Here is a 14,604-nt window from a genome sequence, read left to right on the forward strand (position 1 = left end):
AAATTGATTTATAGCAACAGCGATATTTCTGCTGATGTTTTAAATGAAATGGTTTCAGGCATGTATGCTAATTTCCAGATTAGTATTTGTCAAGACTAAGAAACTCATTTGTTCTTCACTGAGTATGGATTTGAAAGGATTGAAGAAAATAAATAGTAGTTGGGACAATCAAATTAATGCAAAAAAGGCAACAGTAACAAAAACAAGGTTCATGCCAGCATCTAGCACCGTGCCTGGTACTCAAAAATATTTGATGAATGAATCAGTGTTAAGGAATGAATGTTGGTGCTGTGCTTCTAGCCTCCAGGTAGGTGAATTGGTGCATGTGATTTTAGAGGCCAGGCTGTTTCAATATTAAGCAGAAACTTAATTCTCCATTGAGTGCCTGGTGTGTTTCCTAGAACACAAACTATAAGATGAAGTACCACTTGTTTCTTAGCTTCGTGTCCATTTAAAATATCTCACTCTTCTCTGTTAAATGCATCATTATTTCTCAAGTGTTTTCTTATTTTGTGTCTACCATAGGTTGTCAGTGTTACGACTCTTAATTACTATCCTGTACTGAAGGATCCCATTAAGAGGAATGCTGATGTGTAATTGAGACATAAAAAGAGATGCTAGTCATTCTCCATTCACTAGAAAGAAAGTAATGGAATGAGCAATGCAATTTTTTTTAGAAACTCTGATTCTTAATTTTTCTAATCAAGTTGACTCAGGTCAGATGGAAGTGGTTTCCTGGTCAAAGAAATAGCTTTTTAGACTCTTTCCAAACAAGGCCTACATGTTTCTAACAAACCCTGCTTGACTCTGTTCACTTCTGAGCACTGCAAGGTTAGTTGTAGTCAAATGTAACATTATTTTTCCCTACTAGAAACTTAATATTGCATTTTAATAGCTAATGTTAATTTTAGAAAGAAATAACACATATTTGTTAAAATCTTATGTTTAGGATCTGTATAATTTAATTTTATTTCCTAATCAGGATGGGTTCTATAAAAAGTACAACAAAAAGAAAGAAAATATATTTCTATTTCTATTCAGAGTTTTAAGAAGAGGAATTCAGATTTGGGAATCAAGCCCTTTTGATTAATGGTAGGAAGAATTTTGAAAATATTCCTGTACAGATGTATAAAATATATTTGTATTTCCTTAAAAATTAATTCATAAATCATATGGGTGTCTGTATTTTTGTCAAACAATGGAGCCATTATAATGTTGGCATTAATGTAACTGAAGGCTTCAATGACTTCCTGTATTTACCAGTTGTTCTCAGAGGATTTATTTAGGTATGTTTTCTACCAAGCCCACAGCATTTTGGCTGAGTTTTCCAAGTCAGGTGAACCTCTTCTATTGTTTACCTTGCTGTTCATTCCAAAGAGGAGTGAGTCAGTGGGAAGGCAGCCTTACAGCATAGGACTGCCAAGTTTCTGGATTATACCTACAAAAATGTAAATTTTTGATCCAGTCAAAAAAATTAATGAATTGCACAAACATTTATATTATATAATATTTAGCTAAGATATAAAGAGAAATGAAAATCTATAGAAAGCCAAAGTGAATAAATTTGAACTTGTAGGCTAGTTTGAGTTCAGTGCTCTGGTATGCACACATTCTTTGGAAGTTGCCTTTGGTGCCACTGAAGCAGAACACTGGAGAAATCCCAAAGTAGTCAGTGTAGAATGGGTTCTGACCAACTTATTTTTTGTGGTGCTGGGGATTGAACTCAGGGCCTCATGCATGCTAGTCAAGTGCTATACCATGGAGCTATAGCCTATCTCCCCACTTCTCTTACTTTTTCTTCATCTTCATTTTTATAATATGAGTAATGCAACACATAACTGTTTTTAAACATTGAAATAATACAGAGGTATACAGATGAAAGAATAAAAAGATCCCTGCTTTCAATACCCTCCCATGGTAACCATTGCTAATAATTTTGTATTTTTCTGATTTCCTTTTAAATGCATATGCAAACATGTCTATTTATACTTGGGAAAAATGCTATCATATGCTCCTTATTACACAGTCATCTACTTCTGAAAGGGATTAAGGAAAGCACATCATATTGATACCACCATGAATTAGGATTCTGCCAATTGAGTAGAATGAGAGAATGGAGGCTTTATGGGTATCTATCAATAAGTACCACAATTTATTGTTAAATATTTCAATTGTTTATGATTTTTCACTAAGATAATGTTGTAACTGATATTCACAAACATTATTCTTTTTGTTGTATTTGCTTCATTTATTTGTAAACCTCTGTTTTTGACTTTTATTGATTTGTTAACATATCTTATACTGTGTTATATTATTTTATTACTTCATCCATCTTTCTTCTGTTCTTGGGTCACAGTAGTAAGTACCACACTATTTTCTAAGTCTGGTCCCTCCATCTGACTCTTTGAGCTTGATGGTAAAAGCATAACAATACATGTTCAGTTGCAAAACACAGATAAATTGATGGTGCCCCCCACGCCCATCTTATTAAGGATCCAGGTAGTCCATTGACTATGAGTCCAGATGGAGTATGTAACTCCCAACTTTATGTCTTTCTAAGGTTATGGCCTTCAGAATTTACTTCATCTCTCTGTGTCTTAGTTATTTCTCTGGAAAATGTTAGTTTTGGGACTTGCTTCATAGGTTTGTGTGAGGATTGAAAAGGAAAGCACTTGGAACAGTTCCTAATATGCAGTAAGTGCAGAACGTGTGTTAATAGTGAAGAAAATATAATCTCTATGAAGGATGATGAGAATGGAGGTACAAAGAGGGAGGGAAGGTGGTGGTCAGAGTTCAGACCGGTTCTTATGAGAGATTTGGACTGACCAAAGAGGAATGAGTTGAAGGACTGTTGAGCAATGTTGAGAGGACAGCTCAGGTTGAGTGTTATATATTTGTGAAGAACATGGACACTGAGTAGTGCTGGAGTTTTCAGAAGTAAGGGTGAAGACAACAGACAAATAGGTGAAGTTAGAATTGGCATTAAGTGGGTAGGGTTGGCAGACAGCCAGTTGGATAGAGCACTAGATTTGCTGATAGGAATTAGAATAAGCACCACCACAGGGTTCTGATGGAGAAAGAAGAAGTATAGAGGAAGAATAGTTCATAAAGCAGTTTCTTCCGAATTGAGAACTTGAGGTGCATTATAGATAGAAAGAAAGAAGTGCAATGAGAGCAAATTTTCAAAATGCAGACTATTTAAAAGTATCTGCTAGGCAAATAAATTCTCGGGTGTGACTCATGTGAGTAGATTACTGAAGTCAAACAAATGGCAGTGATGATGGTCAGGAATATAAAGGGAACCAAAGATTTCATTTGGTTTAATTAAATAGACAATTGAGGGTCTCCAAGTATGCAATGTTGTGCACAAGATAATGGTATTTCTTGACCTGAAGTTGTTTGTCATTTGGTGAATGAAAAGAATACTCTTGAGTTATGAAGTAGATTTTACAATTACTAGAGGGCACTGGAAACAAACACACAGGATCAATGGGCCATCAGCCCACTGATCCACAGTCATGATCCACAGAAATGGCCAGTACTATATGTCAGTGACAAAGAAGATGGAACAACAGCACATCTTCAAATGGGGTGTCAAACTCTAGTTGTAGTATACTGGATAATACATCTAGAATACAAATTCCAGTTATAGAACACTGAATGTGATATTTTGAATTGTTAACATGTCTACCTTCCTCACTAGATTCCAAAATATTTGAGGACTTGGAGTAGGTACATAAAATTTTTATATTTCATTTGTAGTCTTGGCACATAGTAGGACTTAAAGAATATTTGTTGATTTACCATGAATAAAGGGAGAAATATTTTCAATACTTAAGTATGCTGTGTTGGTTATTCTTGTGTAATAAATTATACTCAAACTTAGAAGCTTAAACTAATAAGCATCATCTGAAAATTTGTATGTTCAGGAATCTGTGTGCAGTCTAGCTGTGTCCTTTGCCTCAAGCTCTTTCCCAAGATGTTGGGTGGGACTGTAGTGTCATCTGAAGGCACAAGTGGGGGAGGATCCCTAGCTAAGCTCGCTCAGCTGATGGGCCAGGTTTCAGTTCCTCATGTGCTTCCTGGACTGAGGACTTCACTTCCTCCCTGGATACTGACCAGGGTCTCCCTCTGGTCCTTGATACAGGGAATTCTTTATGAGGCAACTCATGTCATAGTAGATGACTTCCTTTTTGCTCCTGTCTTTTAGAACTGAGTCACTAGATACAGACAGAGGAGATGGGGACCATTTTAGAAGCTTCCTATAACAACTACTGAAAGTGTTCTTGGCAATTACTATCTTTCAAATTTTAATCCCTGTCATCAGTCACAAAACAGTGCATTTGTTGGCATACTTCTCTGCTTGGGTGCCTTTGACAGCACATTTCACTACATTCAGTTCAACAAATATAGGCTGATCAACTGTGGATAGTATTTCAATTTTACTAAAACAAAGTTTAATTGTCAAACAAGGCAATATTGTTCTCCAGAAGATAATGCTTTTGCAATATGCAAAACTTTTAGAATCAAAATTGCCAAAGAAAATAGTCACTTGAATACTTCTATATGATAAAATATAAAAATATTAGTTAGACTATCAGCATTTCTGTTTAGACAAAATTGACATGCATTCTATTTCTCAAAACTCTTGAACTTCGCACAAAATGCCCTTCAGAAAAGTGCCTAAATATTATAGTCTCTATACTTAAAGAGTGTCAAGTTTAGTTGACTTGTAGAAGGCTATGATCAAAATGTCTTTAATAATGAAGACCATGAAGATGAGACAAACAATCAAAACTGCATTAGGAGAAACACAGCCCTTATACATCTGGTGCAGAAACAAAGTTCTGGTCATTTCATATTATAAACTGACAGTCTAAAATTATATGGTACCATGTAAATGAACTTTTTATATATTTTCTGTCAATTAAAAAACTGTTAATGTTACCTATATTTCATACTCAACTCTCATAATCTATCTAATAAAAGAACAAATGCATTTTGACAGTTACAACTTTTTCGTGTCTTCCAAAAGCTAGATTTTCCTTGTCTGAGGCAAATAATTTCTGTACATATCTTCATAGCAATGATTCAGTAAAACTGAAGCTTCTAGTGTTCTGGATGCTTACTTTTGCATTCTGCTTTTATGGAAAGGAGATATTTTCAGGAGAGTCACATATCAGGATTTTCAGAAGAGCAGGCACAGTGATCTCCATGAATAACCACTCAGTTATTTTACACTCAAACTCTGCACTCATGACTGGGCAGCTTCCTCTCCGCTTCATGAGCTCTTTATTTTAGGACACAGGGTGTAGGAGCTACTTTCCCTCAATGCTGCTGGAAAAGAGAAGATGTGGATTGTGTGGTGGAGCTGAAACTTTTTTGATGGTAAATGGCACATGTTCCTTTTGCTCATAGTTCACTGCCTTAAGCAAGTTCCACTACTCAGAATAGATTAGCGAAGTGGAAAAATATAATCTTTCCATTGAGAGAGGCATGCAATATGATGAACAATAACACAAAACATCATATACACTTAGAAGATGTGATTGAGGGGATTATATTGACACCATGTGGCCACTCACAATTTACAATGATTGCACAGCCCACTGGAGTAGACACTAGAAACCTTGGTATCACTGCTGTAGTTCTGACATGACTCAGTTTCTTTTGAAATCCTAATACCAGTCTCCTGCATCTCTTAGATATATAGCTCTGTGGATGCCACTGATACAATGTTCAGTCACATGCTTTTATGGCAAGAACCTCAACCACATCCCTTGTGTATGACACAGGAATAGCACATAGGAATTTTTCTCTTTTTTTTCTTTATTCATATATTCATGTGTGCATATATTGTTTTCAAGTTTTGGGTTTCCTACCTATCCCAATTCCTCCTGTATGTGCTCTCCCCTTAGCGTGTGACCCAAGTCCAACAACATTACTGCCTTTGCTCTAGATCTAAAGTCCACTATGAGGGAGAACATACGATTTTCAGTCTTCTGAGCCTGGCTAACTTTGCTCAGAATGATGTTCTCCAGTTCTATTCATTTACTTGTGAATGATAAGATTTTATTCTTCTTCATGGTTGAGTAAAATTCCATTGTATATAAATACCAAATTTTTCTTAATCCATTCGTCAGTGGTGGGGCATCTTGGCTGTTTCCATAACTTGGCTATTGTGAATAGCACTGCAATAAACATGGGTGTGCAGGTTCCTCTGGAGTGACCTGCGTCGCATTCCTTCGGGTATATCTTCAGGAGAGGGATTGCTGGATCATACAGCAGTTCTATGTTTAGTTTTTTTAAGAAGCCTCCATTTTGTTTTCCAGAGTGGTTGCACTAGCTTGTATTCCCACCAGCAGTGTACTAGAGTTCCTTTTTCCCCATATCCTTGCCAACACCTGTGGTTGGTGGTGTTTTTGATGATAGCTATTCTAACAGAGGTGAGGTGGAATCTTAGTGTGGTTTTGATTTGCATTTCCCTTATGGCCAGAAGTGGTGAGCACTTTTTCATGTGTTTTTTGGCCATTTGAATTTCTTCTTTTGAAAAAATTCAGTTTAGTTCATTTGCCCATTTCTTTATTGGTTCATTGATTTTGGGAGAGTTTAGTTTTTTGAGCTCCCTGTACATTCTGGTTATCAGTCCTTTGTCTGATATATAGCTGGCAAATGTTTTCTCCTACTCTGTGGGTGGTCTCTTCAGTTTAGAGACCATTTCTTCTGTTGTGCAGAAGATTTTAATTTTATAAAGTCCCATTTGTCCATCCTATCTCTTAGTTGCTGGGCTGCTGGGGTTCTATTGAGGAAGTCTTAGCCTATACCTATTTGTTCCAGAGTGTTTCCTGCTCCTTCCTGTAGTAACTTCAGAGTTTCAGGTCTGATATTTAGGTCCTTGATCCATTTTGAGTTGATACTAATACAGGGTGATAGACATGGATCTAGTTCAGTTTCTTGCAGACTGGTAACCATTTTTCCCAGCAACATTTGTTGAAGAGGCTGTATTTTCTCCATCATGTATTTTTGGCACCTTTGTCAAAAATAAGTTGGGCATAGCTCTGTGGATTCATTTCCAGGTCCTCTATTCTGTTCCACTGGTCTTCATGTCTGTTTTTGTGCCAGTACCATGCTGCTTTTATTGCTATTGCTTTGTAATGTAGTTTGAAGTTGGGCATTGTGATACCTCCAGCATTGCTCCTTTTGCTGAGTATTGTCTTGGCTATTTGTAGTCTCTTGTATTTCCAAATGAACTTTAGGTTTTTCAATCTCTGTGATGAATGTCATTGGGATTTTGATGGGAATTGCATTAAACATGTAGATTGCTTTTGGTAGTATAGCCATTTTACTATGTTGATCCTACCAATTCCTGAGCACAGGAGGTCTTTCCACCTTCTGTAGTCTTCCTCGATCTCTTTTTTCAGGGGTTTGTAGTTCTCCTTGTAGAGATCATTCACATCCTTTGTTAAGTTTACTCCTAGGTATTTGATTTTTTTTTTGAGGCTATTGTAAATGGAATTGTTTCCATATATTCTTTCTCAATTTGTTCATTTTTAGTGTATAGAAAAGCTAATGATTTTTGTAGGTTGATTTTGTATCCTGCCACCTTGCTGTAGCTGTTTATGGTGTCTAGGAGTTTTTGGGTAGATTCTTTGGGTCTTTAAGATATAGGATCATGTTGTCTGCAAATAGGGATATTTTGACAGTTTCTTTACCCATTTGTATTCCTTTTATTTCTTCTTCTTGCCTAATTGCTCTAGTTAGGAATTCCAGGATTATGTTGAATAAGAGTAGGGAGGGTGGGCACCCTTTTGTCGTTCCTGATTTTAGGGGAAATGGTTTCAGTTTTTCTCCACTAAGTATGATGTTGGCTGTACGTTTGTCATATATAGCCTTTACAATGTTGAGGGACAGTTCTTCTATTCCTAGTTTTCTTAGAGCTTTTATCATGAAGTGGTGTTGGATCTTATCGAAGGCTTTTTCTGCATCTATTGAGATGATCAAGTGGATTTTGTCTTTGCTTCTATTAATGTGCTGTATTACATTTATAGACTTGGATATGTTGATCCACCCCTGCATCCCTGGGATGAAGCCTACCTGGTCATGGTGAATGATCTTTCTGATTTGTTGTTTGATTCAGTTTGCTATTATTTTATTGAGGATTTTTGCATTGATGTTCATTAGGGAAATTGGTCTATAGTTCTCCTTTTTGGAGGTGTCTTTGTCTGGTTTTGGGGTGAGTGTAATACTGGCTTCATAAATGAGTTAGGCAGTGTTTCTTCCCTTTCTATGTCTTGTAAAAGTTTAGGGAGAGTTGGTATTAGTTCTTCTTTAAAGGTCTGATAGAATTCAGCTGAGACTCCATCAGGTCCTGGACTTTTCTTTTTTGGGAGACTATTGCTACTTTAATTTCATTTTGTGTTATAGATCTATTCAGTTGATTAATATCCTCTTGGTTCAATTTTGATTGGTTACAAGTATCTAGAAATTTGTTAGTTTCTTCAAGATTTTCAAATTTATTGGAATATAGGTTCTCAAAGTAGTCTCTGATGATTCCCTGGATTTCCATGGTGTTTGTTATTATCTCCCCTTTTGCATTTCTGATTTTACTGATTTGGGTTTTTTTCTCTCCTCATTTCAGTCAGGTTTGCCAGGGATCTGTCAATCTTATTTTTTCAAAGAACCAGCTTTTTGTTTCCTTGATTCTTTTTATGGGTTTTTTTTGTTGTTGTTGCTTCTATTTCATTAATTTTGGCCCCTGTTTTTATTATTTCTCTCCTTCTGCTTGTTTTGGGTTTTGCTTGTTCTTGTTTTTCTAGGAGGTTGAGATGTAGCATTAGATCATTGATTTGAGCTCTTTCTGTTCTTTAAATATATGCACTCATGGCTATAAACTTTCCTCTTAAGACTGCCTTTGCTGTGTCCCATAGGTTCTGGTAGGTATTTTTTTTTAATTTTCATTAACTTCCAGTAACCTTTTAATTTCCTCTTTTATTTCATCAATGGCCCACTGATCATTGAGCAATGTGTTGGTCAGCTTCCAATTGTTTGCACGTTTTTTACTATTGTTTTTGTTGTTGCGTTCTAGTTTTAATGTATTGTGATCAGATAGAATGCAGTGGATTATTTCTGTTTTCTTGTATTTGCTGAGGCTTGCTTTGTGTCCTAAGATATGATCAGTTTTGGAGAAGGTTCCCTGGGCTGCTGAGAAGAATGTATATTGTGCAGAAGTTGGATGAAATATTCTGTAGACATCAGCTAGGTCCATATGATCTATGGTGTGATTTAGTTCTAAGATTTCTTTATTGATTTTTTGTTTGGATGACCTATCTGTTGATGATAGGGGGATATTAAAGTGTCCCACTACCACTATGTTTGAGTCTATATGTGCTTTTAGGTTCTTCAGAGTTTGTTTGATGAAATTGCATTGATGTTGGGTACATATAGGTTGATAATTGTTATTCCCTTTTGGTGTTTTTCCTGTTTTATTAGTATGGCATGTCCTTCTTTATCTCCTTTGATCAATGTAAGTTTGAAGTCTACTTTGTTCGAGTTAAGTATTGCTACTCCTACCTGTTTTCAGGGGCCAGTGGCTTAGTAAATCTTCTTCCAGCCTTTCACCCTCAGCCAGTGCTTGTTTCTGTCAATGAGATGGGTGTCCTGTAAACAACAGATTGTTGGAGCTTCCTTTTTATCCAGTTTGCCAGATGGTGTCTTTTGATGGGAGAGTTAAGCACACTAACATTTGGTATTAGTATTGATAGGTATGTAGTAATTCCTGTCATTTAGTTTTTGTTGTTTAAGGGTTTGATTGTGTGCAGCTGAATCAATGTTACTCTCTGATTCCTTATCTTTTCTTCTCCTGTGGAGAAGAAATCCTGCAAGTAATCACTGAGAATTTCATGGAGATGTTACTAGACATGGTCAACCAAAAAATACAATAGGCACTCAAGAAATTCCAAGACAACAAAAATAAAGAATACGAGATGACACAAAAACAAATAAATGAACTCATAGGACATAGGACTCATAGGACTAAATAAACACCAAAATGAAACAGAGAACACCATAAATAAAGAGATTAATGAATTATGGATGAAAATTGACTATATTAAAGAGGAAGTGACCATGATATGGAAAACCTCAGAAAAAAGAATGAAACAGATATACAAAACACAATGGAAGGCCACTCTAGGTTCAGGAGCAACAGAATTTCAGTCTTAGTAGTTCTGGTGTTATTCCTTCAACATCCAGTCCTGGTGTTGGTATTTAACCAGTAGCTCTGTCTTAGTCTTGCCAAGTGGTTGGGAGACTCCCGTTTTTTTCCCTGTCTTTCAGTGACAGCTACTTAGTCAACTCCTCCCTCAGTGAGGTGTGGCTTGTCCTCAGTTTCCGGAGATCAGCTCTGTGGTTCACCAGCCATCCTGCTTTGGTGCTGGGTTTTCTCTGTGTTGGTTTACTGGGGGCTTGTTTCTTTGCCATGCTCCCTTTCTCTGGGACAAGGTCAGAGATCCATCAGCTGGCTCTCTGCTGTCAGCATATTGTGCTGGTTTGCTGATTGTTTTCCAATTTTGCAACGTTGTTTGACTTTGGATGTTGCTCACTGGCTCAGGAGATGAGCTTTGTGGACTGTTACCTGTCTATTTCAGGCAGCAGCTTATCACCTGCCCACTGTTGCCCCTTCTGCCTTTCCAGGCTTTGTTTACTGAAAGTTCGTGTGGAGATCAGCAACTTGTCCCTCCCCTCTTCTCTGGTGTTCTTTCAGCAACTCCACCCCTCTGCTGTGTGTTAGTTTCAGTTCCTTGTTTATTGTTCAGTCTTTTTGGGGAGGGGTCAATCTGCCCAGGGGCCTATGCTGCTTTATCCCAGGGGTAGCTGGGGGTATACCACGTGATGCTTGGTGCTCACCTGTTTGGTCTGCTGAATGTCTCCCAAGCAGGTTTGGTGCTGGCATCTGGTGGTGGTGGGAGCCCTCCTGTTTTCTCAGTGTAATGTGACGTGGAGAAGCTTTCCATGGGCTAGGGGTTCAGGTTGTCGAAGTTTTGATTCTCCTTGCTGCTTTATTTCTGCCAAGTGTGGGTCGAGCATCTCAGCAAGGTTTTGGAGTCACAGAGCTCATGCTGTCTGCTTCTGTGCCTGGTTGCCATCTTGGATCCTCCCTAGGCATCATAAATTTTTCTTAACTTGCACTCTTGGGAGCTTTAGTCAATCTACCCAGAAACCAGATGAGGAGGAAAAGCTTATTTTCATCTGACTTGGGAAAAATTAATCAAGAGAATATATATAAGGAAGAAGCTGGGATGTCATGAGAACCTTTGACTCCAAAATTGTGGTAAATTAAGTTAGGAATTCACTGACTACCTTTTGGACATTCCACAACTATGGAGGAATTTTTGCTAACTAGTAGTTAAGCAGAAAATGAAATGACTGTGTTTCCCACAGACTTTTGAATGGCTCAAACTACTATGCCACACACAAAAATATTATGAATATTTAAAGGCTTATAAGGAAAATCTCTTTTCTCTGAAGCCTAGAGAAGTATTTGTTTCTTTAATGAACACCGAGGGACATTCTGTTTGCAGAAGACACACAGAGCCCATTGCTTTAAAGAATAATTGTGAGAGTGGATGGCTGAAGAGGAAGCAAAGAAGTGGCATTACATCAAAGGTTCCTAAGGCATGGCTAGAGAAAACTTAAAGAAATTGGGGTGGAGGTCTCCTAGGGAAAGATGATCAGGCAGGAAAAGAAGTAGAAAAGACTTTTGGATGTGTTGTTTGAGTGAGGGAGGAATGGCTGAAACAAAGGAGAGATTAACTGATGGATTTGTGTGTTTATTTATTTTTGCAGTACTAGGGATTGAACTCAGGCCTGTGCAGGTACTCAATCACCTGAGCCACACCCCAGTCCTTGTGTTTTGAGTTTGTTTTTCAGATAGGGTCTTGCACTAACTTTGGCCCAATCTGTCCTTGAACCATGATCCTTCTCTCACTACCTTCACGTAACTGGGATTATAGAAATGTACCACCATAGTTGGCCCTAATTGGTGAATTTCTTTAGGGGGATTCAGAGATGAGGTTAGACTTTGCATGAAGAATTCCAGAATTTTATTTGGCTGCCATTTTATATGAATCAGGAGAATGATATGTGCATCCCAATGTTCAAAAGCACAAAGAGAAGTGGCCTTAAAATGTAAGGGCAGAGACAGGATGGCACTTGGGCTATGGCATGATTGACCCAGATGACAGGAATAAAGGAATCAGTGCTGCTTTAGTAACTGTTTGTTGTCTGGTGTGGTACAGTGAAGTGTACTATACCACACAGATCTAGAGTCAAATCCTGCCTCTGCCTTTTCCTTGCCTTCTCTGTGCCCACATTATTTCAGGCATTACACAGTTCCTGAAAGTCAGCTGAGACTGCTGAATTCAGACAATGTCAAGCTTGTTAGACTTGGGGCTCATAATAGGACATGACAATTTCATTGAATGATATAATCTACTTTATGCTTCCCTGCAAGGACAGGAGTTATTTTTCTTGTCCTTAAGGAATACCTGTTCTTTTCAAGCAGACCCAACTTATCATTTTTTTGAGTTGCTTTGGAGAATTGCATTAGCTCACATGACATTCCATGTTTGTTTTAGGTCCCTGAGTAGTGTAGTCAGTTCTTTCTTCCTTAACTGTCTCCCCATCTTCCTATCTCTTGTCCTGTTGTTCCCCTCTTTTTCCCTGTCTTATACATTTATTAAAAATTTATGTAGTGCCTACTAATTGCCAGACACCATTCTAGGTCTTCAAGATACAGCAGGTAACAAAAGAAAGTATTGGTTTACAAGGAGATTACATTCTGCTGGGGCAAATAGAGAACAAATGAGAAAACAAATAAATGTGTAATATGAGAATTGATGTAAATGTTAGAAATGAAAAGCAGGCTGAAGAGATAAGGGCTGACAGGGATGGAGATGCATATATGTAGTTTAGCTCAAATAAGGCCTCTTTGATTATGTGACATTTGAGCAGAGACCTGAACTCAGTAACAGTTCTCAGGAAGAGAATTAGGCATCCACAAACCTGGGAAAGGGAATTCTAGACAAACGCAACAACAAAGCAAGCATCTTGAGGTGAGGACAACAAAGAGACCAGGATGGCTGGGGTGGAGTGAGCAAAGGGTTGAGTAGAAATGGAAGGGATGCAAATCAGGATGGGCACTAAAGGTATGATAGAAAACTGTATTTTATCCTGACTAAAGATTTTGAGGTGTCTTAGTTGCTTTCTTGTCACTATGATATAATACCTGACATAAATAATTTAAGGGAGGAATGATTATTTTGGCTCATGGTTTCAAAGGTGTCAGCTCATCATAGTGGGGAGGGCATGGTGGAGTAGAGCAGTTCACATCATGGTGGCCAGGAAGCAGAGAAGGGGATAAAACTGGGAACCAGGTATCACCTGTACTGTATATTTCAAAAAAGGTAGAAGAGGGCTGATGGAACAGTTCAAGTGGTAGAGTGCTTGGCTAGCAAGTGTGAGGCCCTGAGTTCAAACCCTGATACTGCAAAAAAAGTTTTTAAATGTAGAGGAAAGGATTTTGAAGGATTTTACCCCATAGAAATGATAAATGTTTGAATAGATAAGACATGCATTGAAACAACACATGGTACACCACAGATATATATAATTTTATGTTTCAATTAAAAATAATAGAAAATGTGAGCTGTGTGTGGTGCCACATGCATGTAGTCCCAACAGCTGGGAGGTGGAGGTAGAATGAGCTCAAGTTCCAGGTCAGCTTGGGCTTATAGTGAAACCCTGTCTCAAAAAATACCCCATGCATGTACACACATATAATAGAAAATAAGGGTGAAATTTATTTATATATGCCTCGTTCTGTCCTGAAATCCATATTTTCCTTCACCTGAGGAGTTTCCTTTAATATTTCTTTTAATGTGGGTCAGCTGTTGGCAAATTATCCTTTATTCTTTTATTTGAAAACACTTCTTTTGACCTTGATTATTTTTATCTATTTTTTTTGACAGACTATATAGCCCAGGTTGGCCTCAAACTTGGCGTCATCCTCTATCCTCAGCTTCTGAGTGCTAGGACCACAGTGTGCACCTCCACACCCAACTTGGCCTTGGCTTTATTGAAGGCTATTTTTCCATTGGGAATAAAATATATGTTAAGTTTTTTCTCTGTGTACTTAAAAATAAAACTTCCATATTCATTTTTTTCTGATAGGGAGTCACTAGTCATTTGAAACATTTCTTACATACATGTATAAGTTTTATTCCAGTGGCAATTTTTCAAAAGGTGGAGCCAAATTCTGCTCCTTTTGAGTGCATTTTTTACTTAGACTTGATACTAATGAAATTGAATGTGGTAGAGGTGATGATACATGACTTCCAAAGTCAGGTCATAAAATGTGACTCAGAGCGTATATAATTTCTGTCTGTCTGTCTGTATTCCTGATGTTCTTGTTCTGAGAGAGGCCACTGAAGCAGTACGAAGAGATAAAGCTTCCCATCAAACACCAGCACCAACTGTTACCCACAAGAGAGTCACCTTGCTGAGGTCTCTGGAGGACCTTGCATGGGAGGCAGGTCCTCCAGCTCC

Source organism: Castor canadensis, chromosome 3, assembly GCF_047511655.1.
Source record: "Castor canadensis chromosome 3, mCasCan1.hap1v2, whole genome shotgun sequence".
In the NCBI taxonomy this organism is placed as follows: domain Eukaryota; kingdom Metazoa; phylum Chordata; class Mammalia; order Rodentia; family Castoridae; genus Castor; species Castor canadensis.